A 27,371-nucleotide genomic window follows, 5' to 3' on the forward strand; every position below is an offset into this window, starting at 1 on the left:
AGTGCAATGGCGCGATCTCGGCCCGCTGCAACTTCTACCTCCCGAGTTCAAGTCATTCTCCTGCCTCAGCCTCCTGAGGCGCCACCATGCCCAGCTAATTTTTGTATTTTTAGTAGAGACGGGGTTTCACCGTGTTGCCCAGGCTGATCTTGAACTCTGGAGCTCAGGCAATCCACCGGCCTCGGCCTCCCAAAGTGCTGGGATTACAGGCATGGGCCACCGCGCCCGGCCAACGTTTTTTTTAAAAAAGAAAAAACCTACAGGAGGCAGTGGGAACTTGTCATTTCAATTGCTTGAACAAGACCCTCTCTCTGTTTCTTAGCAATTCCTAGATTCTCCGGAAATCACTAAGGGAGAGGCAGGAATTAGCATTCTCTGAGCGCCAGCTAAGTTCCAGGACCTAAATAAGATGCTTTCACAAATCACAGACAACCTCAGAAGAGCCCTACGTGATAAATAATCACAATTCCCATTGTCTGGCAAGGAAGCCAAAGTTCAGAGAGGGTAGGTGACTTGCCCAAGCTCACTCAGCTGGGAGGCTGTAAAGGTGGAATTTGCCATTTTATGGGGAGCCGTGATTTACTCAAAGTGATGCAATAAACGGCAAGTCAGTACAGGGGTTGGGAGCACAGACCCTGGAACCACATTGCCTAGGTTTGCAGCCCAGCTCCACCTCTGACTGGTTGCAGGGACCTGTGCAAGTTACTTAACCCCCATGTGCCTCAGTTCCTTCATCTGTAAAATGGGAATAATAATAATATTGGTTCCTAATTGTTATGGATTAATTTTATGTGTCAGCTTGACTGGGTTAAGGAAGAACCAGACAGCTGGTAAAACCTTCTTTCTGGGTGTGCCTGTGAGGATGTTTCTGGAACAGATTAGATTTGAATCAATGGTCTGAGTATAGAAGATCCACCCTCACCAGTGTGGGTGGACAGCCCAGTGAGGGCCCCAACAGAACACAGATGGACAGAGGAAGGGCTAATTTGCTCTCTCACTTTACGTTCTCCTGCCTTTGGACATCAGAACTCCAGTTTCTCAGGCCTTCAGACTCTGGGACTTATACAAGCATGCGCATGAACACACACACACACATATACACACACGCACACACACACACTTACAGACACACACACACAGACACATACACACAGAGACACACACACATACATACATATACACACACATACATAGACACACACAGACACATACACACAGAGACACACACACATACATACATATATGCACATACACACGCACATACATATACACAAACATACACACATACATACACACACATACACACACAGACACAGACACACATACATATACACACACATATACACACACACACACACAGACACACAGAGACACACACACATACGTATACACACACGCATACACACATACGCACACACACACATACACACACATACACACACACACACACACACACACACACATACGCTGGTGGTTCTCAGGCATTCAGCCTCAGACTGAGAGTTATATTGAAACTGCCTTTGCAAAATTATGACCAAGACAGTGAAAGAGCTCTGACCTAATCGACTTCATCTTGGTTCTAACCTTTAAGCTGTCCTTGTTCCTTCCTGGGCACAGGCTGAACTAACTTTGGGAGGAATTTAGTTTATAATTTATAGTTTAAAACAAAGATGATAACAGCCCTTTCCCAAAACAAACCTCCTTCTTGCCTGGGGACTAGACTGCCTTTGTAGGACTAACAAATTAGCCACAAGATTAGAAATTATGGTTTAGGAGTCATGCAGCTGGAGGCCAAGATTCTGACCCTCCCTAAACTGCTCCTAAGACCAGTGCTTGAGATATTTTGCAGACCCTGCACTTGATGGATCAGGTGGCACCACCCAGATAGATAAACTGGCTCATCTGCTCTTGTGGCCTACACCCAGGAACCAACTCAGTGCAAGAGGACAGCTTCAATTCCCTATGATTTCATCTCCTAACTAACCAATCAGTACTCCTGGTTCACTGGCTTCCCTCTACCCACCAAGTTGTCCTTATAAACTCTGATCCCCGAATGCTCAAGGAGACTGATTTGAGTAACAGTAAAACTCCAATCTCCTGCACAGCCAGCTCTGCGTGAATTACTCTATCTCTATTGCAATTCCCCTGCCTTGAGAAATTGGCTCTGTCTAGGCAGTGGGCAAGGTAAACCCAATGGGCGGTTACAATACCACTGGCTCCCCTGTTTCTCAGGCCTTCGGACTTGGACTGAATGCACCACCAGCTTTCCTGGTGCTCCAGCTTGCAGACAGCAGATCATGGGACCCCTTGGCCTCCATAATCATGTGAGGCAATGCCCATAATAAATCTCCTCTTATACACCTCTGTGTATATAGCCTATTGGTCCTGTTTCTCTGGAGAACCCTAACTAGTACACTACTTGTATTAGTTCATTCTCACACTCCTGATAAAGACATACCCAAGACAGGGTAATTTATAAAGAAAAAGAGGTTTAATGGACTTACAGTTCCACATGCCTGGGTAGGCCTCACAATCGTGGTGGAAGGTGAAAGGCACATCTCACATGGCGGCAGACAAGAGGAGAGAGCTTGTTCAGGGAAAGGTCCTTTTATAAAACCACCAGATCTCATGAGACTTATTCACTATCACAAGAACAGCATGGGAAAGACCCGCCCCACCCCCGCCATGATTCAGTTACCTCCCACAGGGTCCCTCCCACAACACGTGGGAATTCAAGATGAGATTTGGGTGGGGACACAGCCAAACCATATCACTACTTTTCAGGATCATTGTTAGGATTAAAGGAGTTAAAAGATAAATAAAGAGCTAAGAAGGCATGTGGCATATAGTGAGATTTATGTAAGAATTAAGTCATTATTATTGATTATGGCAGGCCCTCATGCCAGTGCTCGGCCCAGCACAATAACATAAGGAACAAGAAGAGAATCATAAAGTTTCTCATTGGAAGAGCCTAGAATAGGGGTTAGTAAATTATGCCCCCTGCACCATATCTGGCCATTCGTCTGCTTTTATAAATAAAGTTTTAATGAGACACTGCAACAGTCGTTTGTTTGTGTATTGCCTGTGTCTGCTTTTGCTCTACAATAGTAGAGTTGAGTAGCTGGGACTGAGACTGTGTGGCCTGCAAAGTCTAAACCACTTACTTTCTGGCCCTTTGTAGAAGAAGTTTGCTGGTGCCCCTAGGAGATAGCTAGTCCAATGCCTTATCATCTACATCATCGCCACAGCTGGTCTTGATGGAATAACTCCAGGGATGGAGAGTGTTCTCCCTTCTGAGATAGCCCAGCCATGTTTCAGATCACTCTAACGTTTAGAAGATTCTTCTTTAAATTGATGTCATCTACCTCCCTGTAACTTAAAATCATAGGATATTACGAGATCCAACCTTTCACAAAGGGAGTAGAGAAACTTGCCTAAGGCACTCAGTAACAGAATTTAGAGCTAGGATTTCAACTCACTTCTCACCGTTAGACTATAGATTCCTCACATCACAGAGGTAAGTCTGGAAACCAGTTCTGAGTCACTAAAAAAAAGTCACTCCATGTACTGCTTCCCAAGACAGAGACGTATGTAATATATTTAAGAAAAACCTTTACCCTCCAAAGCTATTTTAAGTTTACAGTTTCAGTGTTCATAGGAGTAAAACTTCTGCTATTGGTAATCTCTCAAGAATGACTCATTTTTTTAATAAAATAAAAGACTTGTTTTTTAGAAGGATGGAGGGGGCAGATAAATAGAGTAATTGGCAGCCAGGGCTGAGAGGTCAGACAGACCTGGTTTTCCATCCTGGCTCCACCACATAATAAACATGAGAAGGTAGCTTCTCTGAGCCTCAGTTTTGTCATCTGTAAATGGGAGCCACAATGGTACCGATCTTCACTGGACTATTGTGACAGTGTGATGATATGACACCTAGCACAGTCCTGGCACTACGCATCTGCTCAATAGGTATTTGCCCTTATTATAACTGAACATGTACTATATGGCTTTCTCTTGCCTTCCTTCTCCCTTCCTTCCCTTCTCCCAAGTTGGCATAAAAATTATTTTCCGTTTCCTTGCCTCCAATTAGATATTGATTAGAGTATCTGATTGAGAATGAGCACTTAATAAAAGTAAATAAGTTCTGACATTTTATTTTTACTCTTGAATAAAAATGCTCACCATCCTCCTGAAAATGAGCCGTCACATTTTATTTAACAGCAGAAAAGATTCGTACATTTGGCCCTGCAGGAGCTGAGGAATCTATTTTCATTATAACAAACATTGATTTTGCATTAAAAAGTCTCATTATTTGAGATAATGACTGCTGGGCTCCTTAGTTATTCTTTTGGTTCCTAAATCATTAAAACTCTAACATTTAAAGAGCAAGTGGGACCACAGTGGCTCCCAAATTATCTCCAATGAGTCGCTCCCTGTGTGCCCTAATCACGGACAAGATTCAGGAGCAGTGCAGACCCCAAAGCACACATGGTGAAGTCCAGTTCTTTCTCTTGCAGTTTCAGAATTCTAAATTCCAAACAGACTTGTTTTTCTTTTAAGACCATTTTACAAATTGAAAAGAGAAGGAAAAAAAAAACCCCTCTAGTCTCTGTGTTTATGTGCAATCAGTTCTTTGAACAAATTCGCATCTTAAAAGAACTGGAAAGGAAGAAAGCAGCGTTCATCCCCAGGACTGGGAGTTGGTGGCATATTGGGTGATCATGGCGGTGGCAGAGGTGCCTGGTAGGCCTACCTTCTACCAGCAGCAGATAAATTATTGACTTCAGGAATATTCCTTAGTGGATGGTTTTCCACTGTTACACTCTCTCTGATACAGGGCATTTATGCTGCCTGAGACCTGGCTGGACCCCTCATTGGCAAGCCACGTGTGACATAACTGAGTTTTGCAGAATTTCAACCACATGCACCAATTTGGATAATGTATTCTTTCAGATGCCAGGACTGAGCTTTAAACAAAACATAATCCTGCCTGCATATCAATTTCCCAGGACTGTGAGGAGGAAAAGGGAAAAAAAAAAATAAACCCAGAACCACGATGCTTTCAGCTGCAGCATTTCCATTTGAGGGTTAGCAGTGGGGACGTCCGAACAGTATGCACAGTTTCCTGGTTCATTAAGAGGAGCACAAGGAAGGAAAGGGGGAAAGATGGGGAGTGAATCATAAAATATGAAAGGACTTCCCTGGAAATTGGCATCAATGTGATTTATTCAATCCAGACCTACGCTCGACTATTTAAAAATAATTGAATAGTTGATACCCACTGCCACTTGTAAGTGACGGGAACATGGGCCGGGAGTGGAATGAAGGAAGGTGCTGGGAGGAATTTGAGATGTCCCAGATCTCAACCCTACCCAGCCTTCTGAAAGAGGAAAAAGAATTCTCCCCAGACCCCGCCCTAACCACCAGTCACTTCTTGTGGGATGCTCCTCATTCCATTCCTGTCCACGCAGACACGAGTTTCTGTAGAGTTGTAACCACCATATGTAAGCAATTTTGCATCCTACCGTCTATATTTGGCATTGTGTTTGAAGCATTTTCTCTTTGTAAAAATCATTGGTTTTAAAAACATTACATAAGCAATATATGCTTATGGTAACAAATGCAAACTATGCAGAAATATGTGATATAAAAAAGGGAACATTGCCCCTCCCCAATAGACACCCATTCCCTAAGATTGCCACTATTAACAGTTTAAGGCTCATCCTCCAGACATTTTTCTGTATCTATAAACACACACACACATACACATATATGTATACTTTAAGACATTTTTACCAAAAAAAAAAAATTCTGTTTTGCCACTTTTTTCTGTAAAAATGTTGTGAAAATATTTCATGTCAGTATATATAGAGACCCACTTCTACCTTTTGGTCTACTTTATACATTCCATTGCTTATTTCACTTATCCCTCCATTGCCAGGCGATTAGAATATTTCCAATGTTTATCACACACCGTGCCACCATACATCCCTATACATACATCTGTGCAAATGTTTCTGTAGAATTGATTCCCAGAAGTGAGAGTGCAGATCTGAGCATGTGACCTACAAGTGTTTTCCATGTTGTTTCAGGCATCCCAATTATCACTTTTAGTATCTGCAGAACCACCTTTTGAATCCAACTTAGCTGACTCGCATGGCGGAAGGGAAAACAAATCTGTTTAAAGCTCTCCTATCTGCAACTTCCTTCCTATAGAAAAAAAAAAAAAATAACTTGGCAAGCCCCTGAGGGTGTAAATGTAAAGTGTCCACCCCAGGAAGTGGTCTGGAAAGAGACGGCAAAACTAAGAGAGGGTTGAATTGTGTGTAGAATGTGGAGTTTCCCGAAAGATCTGGGAGAAATGGATGTGTGGGGAGTTTATGGAAAGAGAATCCCAGCAATATGGCAGAAAACTTAGGGTCCTATGAAAGAATTCCAACAGCAGGAACTTCCCCAGCATGGGTCTGGACTGAGGGGCTTTTATATACGGCCCAGATACACGATCTTCACTTAGAAAATGTGATTTGAACTGCGCGTAATCAATGGTATTCCGGTGGGGGTTGAAGAACCAACTCTAGGGAAGGGGCTGAAAGACCTTGATGTGCAGCATTTGCTGATTTCCATGATATAAATATTCATCCCACGGCAGGAGTCTGCTGGAGGGTGCTGAATGCCCCACCATTGTCCTATAAACCATCGATAAAAGTCTACTCCACCCAACATCCCTGGACCAGTGGACTCCCCGAGCAGAGGAAATCAGGCAGGGTCCAGCTTGGAGTGAAAAGATGAGCAAGTGAGGACAGGTGCTACAGGATCCAGAAGGGAGTTGGGCAGCCGGCTGCAGTGAAGACTGAGAAAAGGATAGGAAGCCTCCCTTGAGAATACTTAGGGGCTTCCATTGGGTGGAAAGGGCTTGAGTTACCTCTTTTAAATGTGAAGGAATGACCCCAAAGGCCTGGAAGATGTGGGGACCCCTGGTGTCCCATTTGAGGTGACTCTAGTGTTGCACACTTGAGCCTCTTGCACTGGCTAACGCTGGGATGAACTCTTTAGCATGCGTCCAAGACTCTATAAGCTAATCCTCAGCTCCTTCTCCACCCTACCCTTCCTCTTCCTGCCTGCACACTCTCTGTTCCACGACACCACAGTCCTTGCCAGTCCCCAGATACATGCTGCATGCACCCAACTGCAGGCTTTGCCCAGCCCTTCCCTCTTCCTAAACCGCCCTTTCCCTCCATTTGGGCTAACCACCGCTATATCCATCAAGGCCCAGTTCAAATTCTCCCTTCCCAACAAACCTTCACAGGCAGAATCTGTCTCCCTCTCTCCTGAAACCCCACAGTCTTTTGTTCAAATGGTTTCCATACCATTAGTTAATGGTCTCCCCACAGTCCAGAGAGCTCCACTGAGGAGGAGACCTAGAATTCACTGTCTCCCTGTCCTCAGACAGCGCAGCGGTTTCCACAAAGCTGATCTTGAGTCACCATCTAAGAAGCCTGTTATACAATCTGAGCCCTACCCCAGCATCTGACAACATCTATGTGATGGACCCCTGAAAGGTAAAAGAATTGTTCTTATCACAGAGGGAAAGAAGCGGGGCTCAGAGAGGCTTAGCACCTTGCTTTGTCATCCAGCAGCAATGCTGGAACTCAGGTCTTGCCCTTAAGTTCAGCCTTGTATTCTATCTGTCTGAGGGAGGAGGGATCTGCAAATGACCCATCCCAGGTGCTTCCCACCTGGGGCCTCAGCCTCCTGGGGATTTGCAGGTTTATTTAGAGGAGACCTCCCTTTCATTTGCACATAAAGGAGAGATGAGGAAATCCATGTCTCTGCCTCTTTTTTGTTTTGTTTTTGTAGTTTTGGGGTTTGGGGTTGTGTTGTTGTTGTTTGTTTGTTGTTTTTGTTTTTTACATTAGAAGAGGAATCACTGAGGAGTCCATCCCACATTTTACTGATGGCGAAACTGAGGCTTGAGAGGGTCAGGACTTGGTCAAAGTCACGCAGTGAATGTGCAGGCTTTGTCCTGTGTCAACTTAGCAAAGCTGGAACTACATGTCCCAGAATTTCCTGCACGGTTCTGGATTAGGGGTGGCCACAAGAGAAATTTGTGTGAGATTTGGAAGGCGGAAGTGGAGCAGCAGCTTCATTTGCACTCAAGGTCTATGTGGGTTTGGGTGATTCTCAGCTCATGCGTGTGCAGCCCACCTGCTGGCTCACCTTGTTAGCTTGGAATCTTGGGGTGGCAACCCCAGATCGATCTCCTCTTTCAGCTTCTCCAAACTCGGGGCCAGGCTTGTGTACAGCTTTGTGGTGAAGTGGGCTAGTTCTTCTGCAGATCACCCATATCATCAGTTGGAGGCTTAGAGGCAGTGGGAGGCCACCCAGGTCCCAGTGAGAAGCAGATGCCATCCCAGCAAGCCCTCGATTGGTGATGCTCCTCCTTTTGTGTTCAGGCCATTCTTTTGGGTTCTGCCTTGTCCTTGCTCACCTCCTCTTCCTGTCCATCTTCTCTTGCTGACCGCCAGCCCTGCTGACTCCAGGTCTGGAGCAGACACGTGGATACAGGCTGACACCGCTGCCTAGCAGCTCCCATGATCAGGAAAGGCCTTGCCCCGAGCATAAAGCCCTCGGATCGCACAAGTTCTGCTTCTCTGATAGAACTCTGATAGAACAGTGACCTCACACAGAATCAACAGCCTGGGGCTCCTGCCCCTGCTCTGGACTCCTTGCCACTCTCAGGAGGCTAGCATGATGACCTGAGTCCGAGGCCCCAGGCCCCAGGCCCTCCCCAGTGAGATCACTGCCTCCATCACGGGGCTGAGGCTCTCAGATCTCCCCCAGCCCAGTGGCCAAGGGAGAGATATGTCTGGCCTGTCCCCCAGCTCATCAACATGGTCCCTGCAGGCTCCAGGGACCCCAGTCCATCCTCTCCTCATATAGCCTGCAGCAGACTGCGGGGCAGACATCTCATCCTGGCTCCACATCTTCCCCCACCAGGCTGGGGTTTTTTGAAGGCTATTTATTTCTCCTGGTCCCCAAGCCCATAACCTCAGAGCTGCCTTGGATGCCTGCTGTCCCAGGGACTCTATAAATAATCAGACAGTAAAGATGTCACACCACCAGCTTGGGCCACTGCCCAAGCAAGCCTGGGGCTGGCCCTTCCTCACGGGCACCTCCACCCGCTCCACTGAGTCCAGCTGAGCTGGGACTTATTACTGCTCGTCCCATATAGGGTTCCTGCAATCTGCGGCAGGACAGTCTCCACACTTCACCACTGAGCAGAGATTTCAGGATCAACTGTTTTCTCCTGTCCTCACCAGGCCCTTCCTTCCTCTGGAAGGTCCCAGGTAGCCCAGGAGACTCTCCCGTTTTGGAAGCTACTTCGGAGGAAAAGGTGACAGTAACACTGTGGAAATAGATGGATCTGGATTCCAGTGTCTCGACTGCCACTTGCAAATTCTGGGACCTTGGAGAAGTCGCATAACCTCTCTGGGCTTTAGGTACCTCATTTATAAAATGAGGATATTAAGATGAGCCTCATAGGAACGTTGTGAGGATTAAATAAGGTGCTATATGAAAGCATATAGCCCAGGCTCTGGGCATGTTATAAATGGACACCATCTTCTTATTATTCTTGTTTGTTTGTTTTTTTATCACTATGGCCACCAAACTGCATGCCCCATGAGGATGAAGACTGTGCCTGACTTGTTTTCTCACTCCCTAGTACAGTGCCTATCACATAATAGCACTCAATACCTATTTGTTACATGAACTATAATAATGCTGACTGATTAGGGCCAGTGTATGTTTAAAGTACCCAGGACTGGAGAACATTTGGAGATTTCAGTAGGTGAGGTTGCTAGAACATTTTTTGTCAAGTGTGACCATCTGTGTTCTCTTAAAGTTTTTCTTTTGCCACCTGCCAACTACTGCCCCACAGGCAGTGACTGCGCTGGAATTCACCCATGGGGCAAGGACTTCCACACCTGCCCGCAGTGCAGAGCCAAGCAACACCTTGCTCTGGATGCTGCACCTATAATTAGGGCAGCTTTGACCCACAGCCCAGCTCTCCTTCATGGCAGAATGCAAACAGGGTCCAGCCCAATCAAAAGGTACACCCTATTAATATCACCCATGTAACAGATGAGGAAACTGAGGAACAGAAGGGTTACGTAAACTTGTCTAAGGTCACATGGCTAGTTAGCGCTGAAAGTAGGATTCAAACCCACCTATTGCTTATCACATACAGATCATATGCAGATCTTATATACTCTGTAAGGTAGCTATTAATACCTTCATACACAGATAAGGAAGCTGAGGCTCAAGGAGGGTTAGTAACTCGCCCAAAGCCACACAGCTAGTACAGTAATCTTATATAACATATGAGCATTTGACTCTAAAATTGGTACATCAGGCAAAAGTTGCATAGAGTTCAAATTGCTCTTCAATTCCCTGAAATCGGCTCCCTGGCTTTCTTTGTATATAACCTAGTACAGTCATTTTTACCTAAACACCCTTGAGTTTGAGAGCAGATGAGCTGAACTGAAGGAAGGACAAGAAGGAAAGTGTAGGCTGGGTGCAGTGGTTCAGGCCTGTAATCCCAGGACTTTGGGAGACCGAAGCAGGCAGATCACCGAAGCAGGTTGGAAGTTTGAGATCAGCCTGACCAACATGGAGAAACCCCGTCTCTGTTAAAAATACAAAGTTAGCCTGGTGTGGTGCCGCATGCCCATAATCCCAGCTACTCAGGAGGCTGAGGCAGGAGAATCACTTGAACTCAGGAAGCGGAGGTTGCGATGAGCCAAGATCATACCATTGCACTCCAGCCTGGGTGACAGAGCGAGACTCCATCTCAAAAAAAAAAAAAAAAAAAAAAAAAAAAAAAAAAAAAAAAGGAAAGCCTGGGAGAAGGCATCACAACATCAGAACACAACATCATTCGACTGCTTCAGCCTTTCAATCATGATTAGCCCCCTGGCACACATGAAGCAGGGGAGGAGATGTGAAGCATTCCTACTAGCCTCACTCAATTGAAATTTAATGTTAGTGTCCACTGGTCTTAATATATATTAATAGATGTCATTGTTAAGCCAATTAAATGTGTAACATATGTAAAAGCACCTGTACAGTGATGGGCCTAGAGTAGGTGCTCAATATATGTGTGCTAAATTTGAATCTACAGTCATTCATTCATTCAGTATGTATCGAATTTCTACTAGGCGCCAGGCCTCGGGGAACAGCAGAGAACAAGACGGACAAGATACCTGTCCTTATGGAGCCAATATTCCAGTCGAGGAAACACACGATGAACAACGAAACTACTAGGTATACAATAAAATGCCAGGTAGTGACGGGAAGAAAAATAAAATGGATGGGGGAAAGAGAGTAGTGGGGCGGCTCTTAGATAGGGCAGGGAGGGCCTCTCTGAGGAGGTGGCATCAGAACTAAGAACTGGTCTGGCCTGGACAAACTGCCCACATGTGGACACCATTGTCCGAAAAGTACAAAACCTGATCACCTGCTCCCCGCCTTTCCAAATTCACATTTTATTTTGTGGCCTCCACTGAACAGCCATCACTGCCATGCCCTGAGGCATTGGGCTCATGACCCCTTACAGTGGGAGAGTAGGGGTAAGGAGGGGCTGCTAATGTGATTCCTCTGTAAAAGGTGAATCAAGCTCATGCCCATCCACCTGACACCAGGGCGCTGGGTCTCTGTACCACGACACAGCTTCGGTGCTAGAAAAAATCCAGCTGTAGCTGTGGAGACAAGACACAGCAATGACGTGAACCAGAATATTGATTCTAGAATCTCATGATGCCTCTGATCCTGAGGGTTCTGGAGCCAGGAAGGGTCCTGAGACACACCTAGCACTTCACATTCAGTAAGTCATGCGTGATCATCAAATCATTTGATTAATTCCCTTACTCTTACAGGTAGGCCGACTGAGGTCCACAGACCATGGGACTCTCCACAAACCACAGAGCATCAGCGGCGACAGAGATAAGAACTCAGCTCTCCCAACTCCCAGTCTGGTGCTCTTTACACCAAAAGTCCACCTTCCAGTTCCCGGGTAATCCAAAACTTTCGTTTGGTCTGGGGTCGTTTCAACAGCAGATGCGCTCGTCTCTGTGCAGGACCTGCCCCCCAGGGGAATACGGTAGTGCTGAGAAGACGGTGTGGACGGACTAAGGGCTGAAGATGTCCTGGGGACCGGGTGGCGATGGTGAGTGTGCTTGCTGAGCCCAGGAGACGGACCGCAGCACAGGACACTCGGGTGGGGTCCAGAGGGGAGGAGCCTCCTGCAGGGACAGCAAAGCTGATGAGGGGACAACATAAAGCCACTTCTGTCTTTACCTCGCATTGCCTTTGCACCACATCCATTTTGGTGCGGTGCAAAGCTTCTCCCGTTTTATTCCCAAGTCTGAAACTGCCTAGGGGGAGGAGGGAGAGGAGTGTTCTTTCATTCTCTAAGGGCCTCTCGTGTGCCGTATGCTGGGAACGTCTCCTTTCTCAATTTATTTCCTTCACGCAACAACCTTGTAAGACGGTGATTCTCATCCCTGTATTACAGATGGGGCCCAGAGCTCAGTGTGGGGGCAGCTTGCGCAGCAGCCCCCTCCACCCTCTCGCCCCAGGTCACCCAGCCAAGGCCTGCAGAGCAGAAGCCTGTGCTCTCTGACGCGTGGTCTCCCACGTGGCCAGCGGGAGGGCTCCTCCGGCAGGGTTTCCAGGGAGGCCATGAGGGCCGTCTAGATTGATAGCGAGTTCCCCACATCCTGTAACCCCCTCCCTGCCAGGCCTGTGCCCGCCGCTCTGGCTGCAGGCAGGGAGCGAGGCTGGGCGCTAATTTACACTTGTTTAACTACAGCTGCCGCCCTCCCGCCATGTGTCTATCCGCCATTTATTGCGCTTTCCAAAGCCCTGCCCGGCACTCAGGGGCATTTCCTGCCTGCGCTAATGGAGGAGAATAGACGCATTATATGTGAATAATGGATTATGATGATACAATTTGGGTCTCTTAGCTCTCACCGAGCCTAGGCTGGCCTTGCATTATTGATAACTTACACACACCTTCCCGAGCGTGTTTATGTAAATATTTAATAGGGAAAGCAAGTTAACCCATTGGTTTCAGCCATTTCCAGAGCACTAGAAGTAAGGGCCATGAGGGGTGACTTGGGGGGCCCCCAGCAGGAGTTAGTTCTCTTTGGAAAAGCCAGGAAGTTGCCAAGATGCTCACTTGGTCACAAGGAGTGTATGGCCTTGAGGTTTGGGGTTTTCCAAGAGCTGAAACAGAAGGGTAGGGCTACCTCACTGTGGGAGATCACCTCCGGTCAAGAAGACGAGTTGCCCAACACAGGCAGAGCAGGGCGAGGATGTTGGGATGAGGGGTGCAGATTACTGGAATGCAGCTGTGGTGGATGTCACCACTGAATAAATCGAACCATTGCTTCCTATCTTACATGGCCGATTTCCTGTGCTTCCCCATGGCTTCTGCATTTCACACTCCATTGCATGTTGGAAGGCAATGCTTTAGAGACTGCCTGGGTTTCACCCTGGGCTCCACCACTCACCCGTTGGACCCGTTAGTTAATCTCTCTGTGCACTGGCTGTCACATCTGTAAAATGGGGAACTCATTTATTTGTCCCATAGGTACACATTGTTGGTGCAAGAATTCAGTGAGATAATATCTCTGAAGTCCTTTTACAGTGCTAGGCAATACTACCTATTATCATATAAGCCGCAACTGGAAAGATGCACACGCTTTCACATGGGTCTTCATGCCATGACACACATTGGCCAGCAGTGTTTCTGAGTGGTGTAGAAAATAGTTGTGCATCCCAGACACAATGAAATATGGTTATTTTGCTAATATCCTGTTCCTGGCAATTAAACTACTATGTCTCCTTTGGGAAATCACGAGGGTGGGCATGTGCCCCATCTGCTTATGCAGAGGGTGGAGGACCAGGCAGAATCAGGAGATCTGAGCTGGCCTCCCTCTGCACCCGGCCCCAGGCACCTGCCTCCTCTCCAGCTTATCTCCCCCATCCCCTTCCCAGGTTGCCATTGACAACCTGCCATTCTCAGAGCACGCTTCTGAGCTGCCGAGCCTTCGCACCTGCTGGCTCCTCCACCAGGTGGAATGCCCTTCTCTCTATCCTCTTCCTGGAAACCCCAGCTGCCTCAGGATATGGTTCAGTCATCACCTCCTTCATCCAGCCTTCTCTACCTCTTTGTCTTAACATTGAAATGGCCAGCATGTTCTTCTACCTGCCTGCCAGACATGCAGGCCCAAGGTACCAGGAGGCAGATGCTGACAGATGCATCTCAGTATGCCCGGCACCTCCACCACACAAGGGCTGTGCTGGTTGCTGTGGGAATGCTGCAGGGCACAAAACGGATAATGCTGGAGGGAGAAGACAGCAAACACAAGCCTCAAGAAACTCTAGTATGTAAGAAGAGGACATGCACGATGGAAGAGGGAAGCCGCCATGCAGAGTGCAGGGGTGCACTTTTAAATGGGACAGTCAAGGTAAGCCTCACTGCAAAGGTGACCTCTGAGCAGAGGTCTGAGGGAGGTGAGGAACGAGAAGAGTGAACAGCCAGTATGAAGATCCAAGGTGGGATCAAGGGAAGCACCAAGGTGGGCGTGGCTGGCACAGAGTAAGAGAGGGAGGTCTTAGCAAGCAGGGAGGTTCAGGTAGTACAGGGCCTTGTGGCCTTGGCAAAGACTTTGCCTCTTGGAGGATTATAAGCAGGTGTGACTGGGTCTAGTGTTTGTGTTTTAAAGGGATCATCCTGGCAGCTATGTAGAGCATTACTATAGGGGTCAAGTACCGCAGCAGGGACAGCAATTAGTAGGCTACTGCAAGATTCCAGGTAAGAGTGATGGTGCCTTATGCTAGGGTGGGAGTGGGGGAGGTGGTGGGAGATGGTCAAGTGCTGAGGTTCTAACAGAGGTGGAAGGTGGAGCTGTCCGGGTTTCCTGATGGTTTAGGTATTTGAAGTGAAAGAAAGAGCAGAACCAAGGATGACTCCAAGGTGTCACCAGAAGGATGGAGCTGTCATTAACCAAGTGGGGAAGACTGTAGGGGCGGTGGGGAACAGGTTTGCAGAGGGGAAGATGAGGAATTCCATTTGGGATGCATTATTAGCCATGTTAGATCTGATATATCTATTAAACATCCAAGGGAAGAGTTTGAATGGGCAACTGCTTGTAGGAGTCTGGAGTTCTGGGAAGAGGGTCGAGGCTAGCATTAGAAATGCGAAAGCCATCAGTATACGGATGGATGAGCTCACAGGGGAGAGAGTGTAAGGAAGAAAGAGACACCGAGGCCTGAGCCCAGGGTGCTGCAAGGAGTAAGGTGGGGAGGGAGGAGAACCAGCAAAGGATGCAGGAAGAAGTGCCCATGGTGAAGGAGGAATACCCACTTGTTGAAACTTCAGTGCGTTGGTGCTGTAATAAACAATTATAATAAAATAGCCACCACTAATTGAGTACTTACTCTTTGTTAGACACTTCACATATGGTTTTCCCTTTGATCCTAAGATTTGGGAGTTCTCATTCCCATTTTACGGATAAGGAAACTGAGGCTCAGAAAGGTAAAGCTGCCTGACCAAGGTTTCACGGCTAGTTATGGCAGCGGAGCAAAAAAGCCAAGCTTCGAGTCAGCCCAACTAACATTTTTTGACCATCTGCTGGGAGCTGAGTGCTCTTGGTAGACATTATCCTATTTAACACTCTCAATACCCTTGCAAAAGTAGATGTCGTTTCTACCCATTTTACAGATGAGGAAACTGAGGCTTGGAGTCTCATTAAGTGACCTACCCAAAAGTTACCCAAGGAGAAATTGGCTGGCAGAGATTTGAATCCTGGTCTTCTGCCTTCCTTTAGACACTTGGGGTGCTCTCAAGTCTGCATTTGGAGAAGGGAATAGCATTAAGGTATCAGCTGGAGCTTCTCAGCTTGAAATCCTAGGCCTCTTCCAGAGGGCAGATGTTCGGCTGGTACCACGGGGCTCTCCACTGAGTCCTAGGCTGGGAGCAGAGAAGGAGGGGACTCTGTTACCAAATCCCAGGCTGGGCACTCCCAGGGAGTCCCTTCCTCCCCACCTGCCTGGCATCTGGCCTCCGCCAGCTCCTGCCTGGCTGCCAGATGTATCAGCTGTGGCTCCTCTCCACGGAGAGTCTCATTTATTAATTAACGTGGATGCCAAGGGGGCAACTTCTCAGGCCCAGCCTCAGAGCAGATCTTGGCACATTTTTCAGACTTTGTTTAATAATTTATCATCTTTTAATCATAAAAATAATTAGCACAAGAGCAATAATCTGTGCTCTGCCGAGAGCAGACCAACGGAGGAATTTTCAGACAGTGCCAGAACCCAGAGAGCAGAGCTTTGGCAACGAGGAGAGGAAGGTTGGCTCCAGGCCAGGTGTCCTCTCCAGGACTGGCCCCTGGGAGCCAGGTGTCAAAGATGCCATCTGGCTTTTGGGGGAACTGGAGAACCATGCTGCTTTCCTGCAAATTTGAGGCTCCTGCTCCTAACTCTGACTTGGCTCACTGGATAGCTCTCTGGGAAGTTCCTTCTCTCTCTGGGTCTTAATTTTCCCACCTGTAAAATGGGAGTTCAATTAGATAACGCGTAAGGACACTTTTGTTCAAGGCACCATGATCCAATGAGACAGCAGATGTAGAAGCAGTGGCTGTGGCAGTAAAGACAGTGAGCTGGAGTGCCCATGGGAGCCACAAAGCCTTCCACAGTCCCTGCCGCCTCCCACCCCCGCCAGCTTCTGCATCCCCAGGTGCTCAAAGAGCCCTGGGACACACTCAGTTCTGCCAGGTATAAGCCTGGGGCAAGTCCATCTCCTCTGTGAGCCTCAGTTTACCCATCTGAAAAAAAAGAGTGATTGCTCTTGTCCTGCAGCTTTCCCAGAGGATCCAAGGGAGAGGATGACAGGGTTGCCCCTTGGAGACATTGATCTCATTCTGCCCCACATTTAACTACCACTCCCTGTCCAGACTTTGGGTTCTAGAGGGCAGGGCAGGACTGCCTCATCCTCTGTGCCTGATAGCCCTGGCAGTGACCGAATGAGCTCGGTGTTCTGCCAATTCCAGCAACCTGTCTTGAGATTGTCCAAACTGTGCAGGCAGACACATCCTCCCACCAGGGTGGCAGCACGGTCCAGTGACTCTGGATAAAACCACAGCAGTTCAAGAAAGCAACTCCTCCTCTTCTTGTGGGGTCTTGTACAAGCTGCTTTGCCTCCAGCTGCCTCAGTCTCTTCATGTGAAATTGGGGATATCTGTCTTAGATTGGGGATCCCCAGAAGCAGACCCAGAGACAATAATTCAAGATCAAGTCACTTATTTAAGAAGAGATCCTGGAAGCTCCAGTAGGGAGTGGAGAGGTGAGACTGGGAAGGGGAGGAGAGCAATGAAAGGCGGGTGAATGAGCTGGTGACCACACTGGGCCCAGGCCCACTGGGGCCATCTCAAGGGTTGGCAAACTACAGCCCACAGGCCAAATCAGTCCTGCCTCCTGATTTTGTAAATAAAGTTTTATTGGAACACAGCCATGCCCACTCATGTCTGTATTATCTATGGCTGCTTTTCTGCCACAATGACAGAGTTAAATGGTTGCAACAGACACCATATGGTCCTCCAAGCCTAAAATATTGACTCTCTGGCCCTTTGCCAACAAACTTCCCCAGCCCCTGGTCTAGGACATAGTGTAGAACTGACCTCAGAGCTGTCTCCTTTGAAGGAGGGGAAGCTGGACTCTTTATGCTTCCACCCCAGTCCATTGCTTACTGTTCCCAGGGGCCCTAACACCTACCCCCCTACACATACACTTCTAGTGCCAGGGAAGCACACTCTGGCAGCCAGAGGAACCCCAAGGAAGAGTCATGGCAGGTATGGGGCAGTGAGTGCCCAGGGGAAGTTGGAGACTGGGGCATCCAGGGCTGCTGCTGCAAGATCTGACTAAACTGTTAAGAGGACTAGAACAGATCATACTTGGAAGTACCAAGAACAGGGAGTGCCCCCTAATACTCCACACCTTCCATCATCACCACCAGCCCCTAACCAAAGTCATTCCCGGCTGCCTCATTCCCAAATGATCTGCATTCACCTCCTTGCTGGGCCTTTGCCTGCCTGTCTTTCTTAGGTGCTGCTGATTTCTGAGCTCCAAGTGACTCTGGTCCTGGGAAGAGGGTTCCTCTCCAGACCCCAGCTCTGGTCACAACTGCACTCACACTGTCCTCTCCCTGGCTCCGGCGGGCAGCCCTGCCTTTCCTGCTTCATTCTCAAGTGCCTCTTGCCTCCTGCCTCCTGGGACCCCATAAGCCCACCCACCTGGGCTCTGTCCTCCTAGGCCTGAATTTTGGACCTGCTCGAGGTGGGCAGGGGACACTGCCCTCTGGTCTCCATCCCAGCAGGCGAGTCTTCTCTTCCTGGTCAGTTACGCCACCCCTCGACCCCACCACCACTCTCAGTCAATGTTGCTCTTGCTCTTCTGTACCACCCAGAGGCTGTCAGCACCACCTGGGCCCGGCCCTCACCTTTTACCCACCCCTCCCGGTGAGTATCGTGGGCAGTCGGCTCTGGGCTGCTTTCAGAGAAGGACATAGGCAAATGGATTTGACCAGAAGGCAGTTAGCGTGATCAGGGCTCAATCTGGGGTCACGGTCAGGGCTCAGTCTGCTCAGGCTAAGACCAAGGTCGGGGCCCAGTTGAGCAGAGGCCAGAGTCACAGCTCAGTCTGGGTTCCAGTTCAGGATTCAGATTGAGGCTGGAATCAAGGCAGAGCCTGAGGTCAAGGTCAGGGCTATACTTGGGCCGAGGCCCAGGGATCAGTCTAACCAAGAAGCGCAGCACACCCAACTGGTTTATCTAACCTCTTAGCCCAGGCCATAGCTCCCGCTCCTTGGCTTGCCCCCCTGGCCCTCCCTGGGAACCTCCAGCCTGTCCCTCCCCACCGGGGCGCCTGCATTTCCATTCATGTGTGCGCCCTCCTGGCCAGGCGGTGAGGATTCCCAGGTCCATCTGTCTGCTGAGCTGTCGTGGGAACCAAGCTCAGTGAATGGGCCCGAGCCTGTCTCCCTCCGGAGCCTGCCTCCAGACTGTTGGCGTTCACGGCTCTGCCTCGCAGCCTCCGAGCTGGGCTAGCGCTGCTGAGTCCAAACGCCGTCCACTGCTCAGTTCCAGCCAGCCACCAAGCACTCCCCAGATGGGCAGGGACCGCGCCATGCCTGCCTGCCTCCTGCCTCAGGCACTGCTCGCTCCCTGCCAGAGGCCCAGGGGAGGTGCCCAGTCCCTAGACTCACAGCCCTGGGGGCCACGCAGGGCCAGGGGAGGGCAGGAACCCACCTCCACCAGCTCCAGGACCCTGAGCACCATTCAACCAGTGATTCCCTCCAGCCTGGCCACTGGCGCTGGTGAGGCCTGGCCTCCCTCCCTCCAGGTGCCTCTCGGCCTGTGTCCTCTAACCACAGAACTGCCCTGAGGTCTCGGGGAAGCCAAGGTGAGCCATGCAATGGGACCCCCAGGGCCTCTGTCTGAGAAGCTCCAGGCAGCATGGAGTCCAGAATCAGGCAGCCCTGGGCTTGCATGTCGCTGGTGCCACTTCAAGCTGTGGGACCCTTGACAAGTTACTTTGTGCCTCAGTTTCCTCATTTATAAATGGGAGCTTCTAGGTTGTAGTGAGGGCTATTAAAAGGTGTAAACCCCCTGCAGGGGCAGGAGCTTGAGGTCTCCATCTGTTATCTTTGTCTGCCTGGCAGCCCTGCCCCCTTCTTCTGGTTGTGACACCCCCTCCCTGTGCCAAGCTGGCCCTTCGCCACAACCTGGGGGTCTGGTGGGGCAGCCTGTTCTGGGAGCTGACCCCCATGGCCACGGGACAGGCACAAGCTGGCTCACAGATGGAAGCAGAGCAGAGACGGAGAGAGGCTGCATGAATGGCTGGTCTATTGACATCACCTGGACCCCCAGAACCCGAGGGCCAGGCCCCCCCAAACCTCCCAAGCATGGAGCCAATACCTCCCTTTTAGCTGAAGCTGTTGGACATGGGCTCTTATCTCTGGTGACCTGGTGACAGGGTTCAGAAACAGCAGGAAGCACATATTATGGTTAAGAGCCTTCACCCTGAAGCCACAATATTGGGGTTCAAGTCCCAGCTCTGCCACTTCTTAGCAGTATCACCTTAGACGAGTTACCCAAGCCCATGGGGTCACAGTTTCCTCATCTGTAAAATGGGGGTGACGCTAGTACCCACCTCCCAGGGTGCTTATGAGGATTCACTTAATATATGGAAGACATTTAGAATAATACTTGGCTCGTAGTAAATGGTATATAAGTATCTGCTAGTATTTTTATTTTTTTTTAATCATCCCCTGCTCAGTTGTCCAGCCTAGAGGACAGGATGGATACTCGACAAATATTTATGGGGTCCCTACTGTGTGCTCCACACTGTGATGCACTGGCCATAAGGCTGCTGTGGGCTCCATCCTCCAGGGGCTCACTGCCAGTGAGGCTGGGTGGCCGAGGAACTGCTGCTCCAGGGCCGCCAAGATGAAGCTGCACCCATGGCACCCACTCGGCACCCACTGCACAGTGAGCTGCTTTCTAGGAAGCCTGCGGGGTGGCCAGCCAGGGTTTGGGCCAGGGCTCCCAATACTCACTGGGTCGCTGGAATCTTTATCTGATGCTGGGGAATTCTTTCTAAGTAACTGGGGCCTCCAAGACCCTGCTGGCCAGGATCCCTGAGAAACCCCCTCATCCTCCCCAAACCTGACATCCCCAGCTCTCACTCAGGACCCTGGAGAACAGGGGATTGTGGACACATTAAGAAAATCATGCAGAGATCTAGGAGAGAGGGTACGGGCTACAGCGACGAGTGGCCAGAAGAGTCTCTCGGGGACCCCAAAGGACAGAAAGTGACTTTGTTGTGCAAATAGGAACATTGAGAGAGGAGGAAAGAGGCAAACTAGAGCAGACTAACCTAGGCACCCCTAACCTAGGCCATATCAAGAGGGAGTTGTGTCTCTGATGGAGATTCGGCTGAATGGACAGAAAACCTGGGTCAGACAGCCAGCGGCTTCCTGGAGAGCCAGATATCCCAACCTGAGCCATCTGGGAGACAGAGGGGCTCAGACCAGTGGACAGAGAAAGGCAGGCTGAGCATGTCCAGGAAGTGTCAGGGTCTGCACGCTACTGCCAACCTAGTATGGGCACCAGTTTCAAGTTTTGGTTAATTAAACTTTGCAATATAATTTTTGCAAAATTATATGATAATTGTGTGATAATGGTTATTAATAGTGACATTTGTATCACAGCGAGAGGCTATATAGCATGATGGTTTAAGAGTGCAGCTTCAAAATGCCTGGGTTTGACCAGTTTCACTACTTAATGGTTGTTTCACCTTGAAAAAAAACCACTTCCCCTCTCTATGCAACAGTTTCCTCATCTGTCAAATGGAAATAATGAAATAACATAATAGTATTCACCTCATAGAATTGTTAAGAGAATTACATCAGTCAGTCATTACATGGGAAGTCTTAGAAGAGAAACTGACACATAGTAAGTGCTCAATAAATGTATATTACTTGTTATTGAGCACTCACTATATATCAGGTACTGTGCTAAACACTTCATTTGCATCATTGAATTTAATCCTCGCAACAATCTATGAGATAGGTGCTCTTTCGGCCCCCATTTCACTGATGAGAAAACCGAGGCACAGAGTTTGCTTGGGCTCCCATGGCTCTTAAATGGCTGGCTAAAATTCAGGTTCAAGATTGTCTGAATCCAGAGTTTAAACTCGCAATCAGGAGTCAAATACAAAAATGGGGATGATAGAAATGGGACCCAGCAGAAAACAAAAAACAAGCTAATTATGTACAGTAGAGACGTGGGGGCTGTGGTGAACTGAAACCCTCATGCCCTATCTAAATGGAGCAGCCCGCTCAGTGCCATCTGACCAATGCCCCGAAGGGCTCCAAGGGCTGGCATTGTGGCTGGGCCCCAAGCTGAGTGAACCAAGTCCCCTGACCATAGAGCCTGGAGGCAACCATCTTCAAGAGACCACTGAAGCCAACCTCCCATGCCCATGACCCCACATCAATGCTCAGAGTGTGAGTCTGTGGGCCAGCAGTCTTCCTCCACACCCACCAGCCTCATAATGCTGTTGTGTTATGTCCTTGTCCCACTTCTCCACTCCCTCCCTCAACCCCTAAACTCTACCTGGAGCTGGAAATCCAGAGAGTCTTCCCTAAGGGTTCCCTCCATCTCCTGCCTTAACTGGAACCAGGGTCCTTCTTGAAGACACCTCCTCCCCTGCAGCCCCCCAGAGATGTTGCTGTCTGCTCATTTACTCTGTAAGAATCAGAGGTGGGGTTGGTATCCATCTTACTATCCATTGCTCCTCTTTGGCCTAGAAAACAGTGCACCTTTGAGGACCATGCCATTCAGCTCTACCACCCTTTCTCCTTGCCCCACTGTGGTAGACGTTGTTGTTGATATCATGATCAGCCCCCAGAAGCCTTTGATACCTGGCTGAGGTCTTCTTTTTCACTTTAAGATTTTATTTCACGCTTTTTGCTTTTTTACCCTGTGCCTCTATCCTGGGTGAATTCGACGTCCACAGGAACTATCCATGCAGCATGTAGGCTTCTCAGGTCCTCAGTCTCATCTCCGATAACCCTCTCTCCCACTTCCCCCAGCCACTCATTCCCTGTCTCAGCACAAGCCTTGCCATGACCCCAAACTGCAGCCCCCAGCATCGCTAACTCAAGCATCCTGCTCTCTGACCAACCTACTCTACTTCTTTAAGTAGAAGTAGGTTGCATCATGGTCCTTCTTTAGCTTCCTCAAGACTTTCATCCACCTCTTCATCTTTCTCTCAACCTATCAGCTGTCTTCCTCTGCTTCTCCTTTTATCCTGGCATAGACTCTGTGGCCCATCATTTTACTAACACTCCTACCAGTACTCCAAATTCTCCCCCACCACTTTCTCTTCTCTACCTGTTTATCAAAACCCCAATCTTGAATGAACCCAACCCTTTGCTGTCTCGTGCTGCACACAAACCTACAAAATTCATGATCACTGGTTTCCTGTGATTCTCCAACCATTTTTCACCAGCTTCCTCTTTTGCCTTCCATGACTTTCAAACATTCCCAGACTCTTCAAACCTCATATGCTTTACTCCTCCCCTCTCACGCTCATCAGGTGACCTCACCCCTTCCCAGAGAAGATGGAATCCATCAGAAAGGAACTCTCCTACAAATCTACCTACATCACTACCCATTCTCTCTCCCACTCCTGCATGAGAGGAAGGGTCCTTCCTCCTAGCTATTCCTGTGTTTTGAACCCCATTGTCTCCCACCCCACATTATTCGTTATTTCTTCTCTCTCCTCTGTATCCATCCACTTCATCTTAAAAGGATCTTTCTTGTTGATATTTAAACATTTATGTCTCTCCCATCTTAAGATAAACCCTCCTTGGCTACAGGTCTCCAGTTACAGGTCTCACTCCTCTCCTCTCCCCCTCTTCTCTCCTCTCCTCTCCTTTACTGCCAAACTGCCTGAAAGAGTTGGCACCATGTAACCCCTTGGTATAAGTTATTGGCTAGGAATATGGGCCCTGGAGCCAGACTGCCTGCTTTTGAATTCCAGTTCCATTTCTCACCAGCTGTGTGACATCAGGCAAATCACCTAACCTCTCTCATCCTCTGTTTCCTCTTGTCTATAAAATGGAAACACATTTACCTACCTCAAAGAATCATTGTGAGGGTTAAAGGAGTTAATACACATAAAGCACTTAGAACAGGGCCTGCCCATAGTAGGTGTTCACTTCCTATCTGCCATTGTTTGCTACTATTATTATGGCTCTGATTGCTTCCTCTCCTCCCTGCTCCTTCCTCCACCCAATAATCTGACTTTTGGCCTTTATTCTACCAAACAGCTCTGGCTAAAGGTACTAGTGTTCTTCTTATCTCTTAACCCAAAGGACACTTCTAATCCTCTTCTAATTCGACATCTCAGCGAGTTGATCATTCCTTCCTACTTTAAACATTCTCTCCCTTTTACCTCTCTGAGGGTTCTTTTACCAGTTTCCTTTGAAGTTTTATCCTCCTGTCCCAGACATGGATTTGGGTAGCATCGTCATGGGTAACTCACTACCCTCCTTAAGACAAGGTCTCCCCAGTTGATATTGCCAACCCAAGAATCTCTTCTGACCTCAAGTCAAAATCCTACTCAACACTTAGAGTTCTCAACCACTCTTGAAATCAAATACAACCAAAATGAACTCATGACTTCCCTCCCACTCTATTTTCCCAAAACAAACCTGGTCCTCTTTCAGATGTCACCACCATCTCTTCGGTTTTGCAAGTCAGAAACCTGGAAGCCATCATTTTTCTCTCCTGCTTCTTCATCCCCTCCAATTAATCCCCAAGTGATTATTACCCCCTAAAGAGCCCTCACCATTTCTACTGCCTACTCTCTAATTCAAGCCATTCTCATCTCTTCTCACTACTTGCTGACTAACTGGTCTCAATGCCAGATCCCTCTACCAATACTAATTTCCACGCAGCACCCAAACTGATCTTTTCAAAAGACAGACCGAGTTTATCTTCACCTCACAGCCCTGTTCTCTTCCAGGTTGACTTCTTGAGCTCCAGGTGTTGGAAAAATGGCTGCCACAGCTCTAAGCCGCACATCCTTTGCTTTTGAGTCCAACTGTCTCTTATCCAGAATTCCCTTCAAAGTCCCATAGCATCTCCATGGCTGTGATCAAACTATGTGCCTATCCTCAAACCAATTATTGTGGCCCAGGGGATGCAATGTCATGAGTGGCTTAGTGTGGGTTATGTGCTCACTGCTGAAGTTGAGGAATAAACTCCCAACTACATTACACGTACTAAAAAAATTGGGGAGGGCTGTTTCTGCAAGGAAAGCCAATGGCTGCCAAAAACAGATGGTGTCCACTACAGTTGCCAGTACAAACATGAGTCGTGGTATATCAGTATTTCTCTGACTGTGTTCAGCTGAATACTAAACTCTCAAAATCCTCTTGAGTGGGGACCAAAGGAGAAAACATATTTTTGGGTAAATACATTTAAGAAAACTTGAATTTTATTCCCCTGCCTTTACAGATGCACAGTGCATGTTAACATATTAGGAGCACTGAAATCTCCTGCAGCTAAGAAACCTGTCTGGCTTTCTTTAACCCACCATTTCCTAAATATATTTCAGTGTATATCCCTTCTATAGTTACTATGTGTCCCCCAAAGTTCGTGTGTTGGAAGCTTAAACTCTAATGCAACAGTGTTAGGAGGTGGGGCCTAATAAGAGCTGATTAGATCATTATCATGAGAGTGGCTTTGTTATAAAAATGAGTCTGCCCCCTCTTGCTCTCTTGCTTTCATACTCTCTTGCCCTTCCACCTTCTGCCATGGGATGACACAGCACAAAGGCCCTTGCCAGATCCTGGTGCCATGCTCTTGGACTTCCCAGCCTCCAGAACTGTGAGCCAAATAAACTTTTGTTGTTCATAAATAACCGGTCTCAGTCTGCTATTCTGATCCTGGTGCCATGCTCTTGGATTTCCCAGCCTCCAGAACTGTAAGCCAAATAAATTTGTGTTGTTCATAAATAACCAGTCTCAGTCTGCTATTCTGCAACACAAAGCAACCCCTTTCCCTTACATTCCCCTATAGGGATGTTTTTCAAACATACTTTGAAAAACCTCCCTGGATGAGAAGACTTCAAAAAGTTTGTGGAAACATGAAATTAAAAGATAAAAATAAAAAATATAAACTTTATTTCTCAATATAACCTTCATCAAGGTCAAGTTGCTTTTGTAAGCAATGATACCAGCCATTTAGTCCATCTCTAAAGAACTACAGGTCCTGGGAATTTGACCATATCAATACAGCCTTTTTTACATTATTAACTGAAGAAAAATGGGTACTCTTTACAGATTTTTTTTTAAGATTGGGAAACTAAAAGCAGTCAGAAGAAGCCAAATCAGGACTGTAAGGTGGAAGCCTAATGATTTCCCATTGAAACTGTTGCAAAATTGGTCTTGTTTGACAAAAGGAATAAGCAGGAATATTCTTATAGTGGGGAAGGACTCTCTGGTGAAGCTTTCCCAGGCATTTTTCTGCTAAAGCTTTGGCTATCTTTCTCAAAACACTCTCACAATAAGCAGATGTTATCATTATTTGGCCCTTCAGAAAATCAACAAGCAAAATACTTTGAGCATCACAAAAAAAATGTTGCCATGACCTTGCTGTTGACTGGTCCAGTTTTGCTTTGACTGGACCACTTCCACCTCTTGGTAGCCCTTGCTTTGATTGTGCTTTGTCTTCAGGATTGTACTGGTAAAGCCATGTTTCATCTCCTGTTACAACTCTTCAAAGAACTCCTTCAGGATCTTCATCCCATTTGTTTAAAATCCCCATTGAAAACTGCTCTTGTCTGCAGCTGATCTGGATACAATGGTTTTGGCACTCACCAAGTGGAATATTTGCTCAACTTAAATTTTTTAGTCAGAACTGTGTAAGCTGAACTAATTAAGATGTCTATGGTGTTGGCTATTGTTTCTGCTGTTAATCACTGGTCCTCTTCAATTAGGGCATGAACAAGATTAATGTTTTCCTCACAAATTGATGTGGATGGTCTGCAGCTGAGTGCTTCATCTTCAACATCATCTCATCCCTTCTTAAAACCAGTTACCCATTTGTAAACTGTTGATTTCTTTGGGGCATTGTCTCCATAAACTTTTTGTAAAGCATTAATGACTTCACCATTCTTCCACCCAAGCTTCACCATAAATTTGATGTTTGTTCTTGCTTCAATTTTAGCAAAATTCATGTTGCTTTGATAGGGGCTCTTTTCAAGCTGATGTCTTATCCTTCTTAGTGCCTCAAAATAGATCCTGTTCAGACATGTTATAACAAGTTAGTGCGGGTTTATTTTGGTGCAAAAAGATTTTGAAATCCATCTATAGTTTTTTCATTTTTTTCTTTTTTCATTTTTTTTAAGATAGGGTCTCACTCTGTCACCCAGACTGGAGTGCAGTGGCACAATCATGGCTCACTGCAGCCTCAACCTTCCAGATTCAGGTAATCCTCCCACCTCAGCCTCCTGAGTAGCTGAAACTATAGGCTCCCACCACCAAACTGAGCTAATTTTTCTATTTTTTGTAGAGACGGGGTTTTACGATATTGCCTAGGCTGGTCTTGAACTCCTGGGCTCAAGTGATCCATCCACCTTAGCCTCCCAAAGTGCTAGGATTAAAGGTGTGAGCTGCTGCACCTGGCCTGGTTTTTTCTTAATACATATTTTCATGAAGTTTTTGAAGACAT

At 47.7% G+C, this 27,371-nt stretch overlaps 1 long non-coding RNA gene across 1 annotated transcript; it reads left to right on the forward strand.

Moving 5' to 3' along the window:
• The first annotated feature begins 11,885 nt into the window (after positions 1–11,885).
• Positions 11,886–17,574, forward strand: LOC129468904 (uncharacterized). Its single transcript, XR_008652861.1, has 4 exons — positions 11,886–11,936; positions 14,181–14,534; positions 14,793–14,881; positions 15,791–17,574. It is a non-coding gene; the product is annotated as an uncharacterized lncRNA (long non-coding RNA).
• The last annotated feature ends 9,797 nt before the right edge of the window (positions 17,575–27,371 follow it).

This window comes from Symphalangus syndactylus, chromosome 12 (assembly GCF_028878055.3).
Source record: "Symphalangus syndactylus isolate Jambi chromosome 12, NHGRI_mSymSyn1-v2.1_pri, whole genome shotgun sequence".
Taxonomy (NCBI): Eukaryota; Metazoa; Chordata; class Mammalia; order Primates; family Hylobatidae; genus Symphalangus; species Symphalangus syndactylus.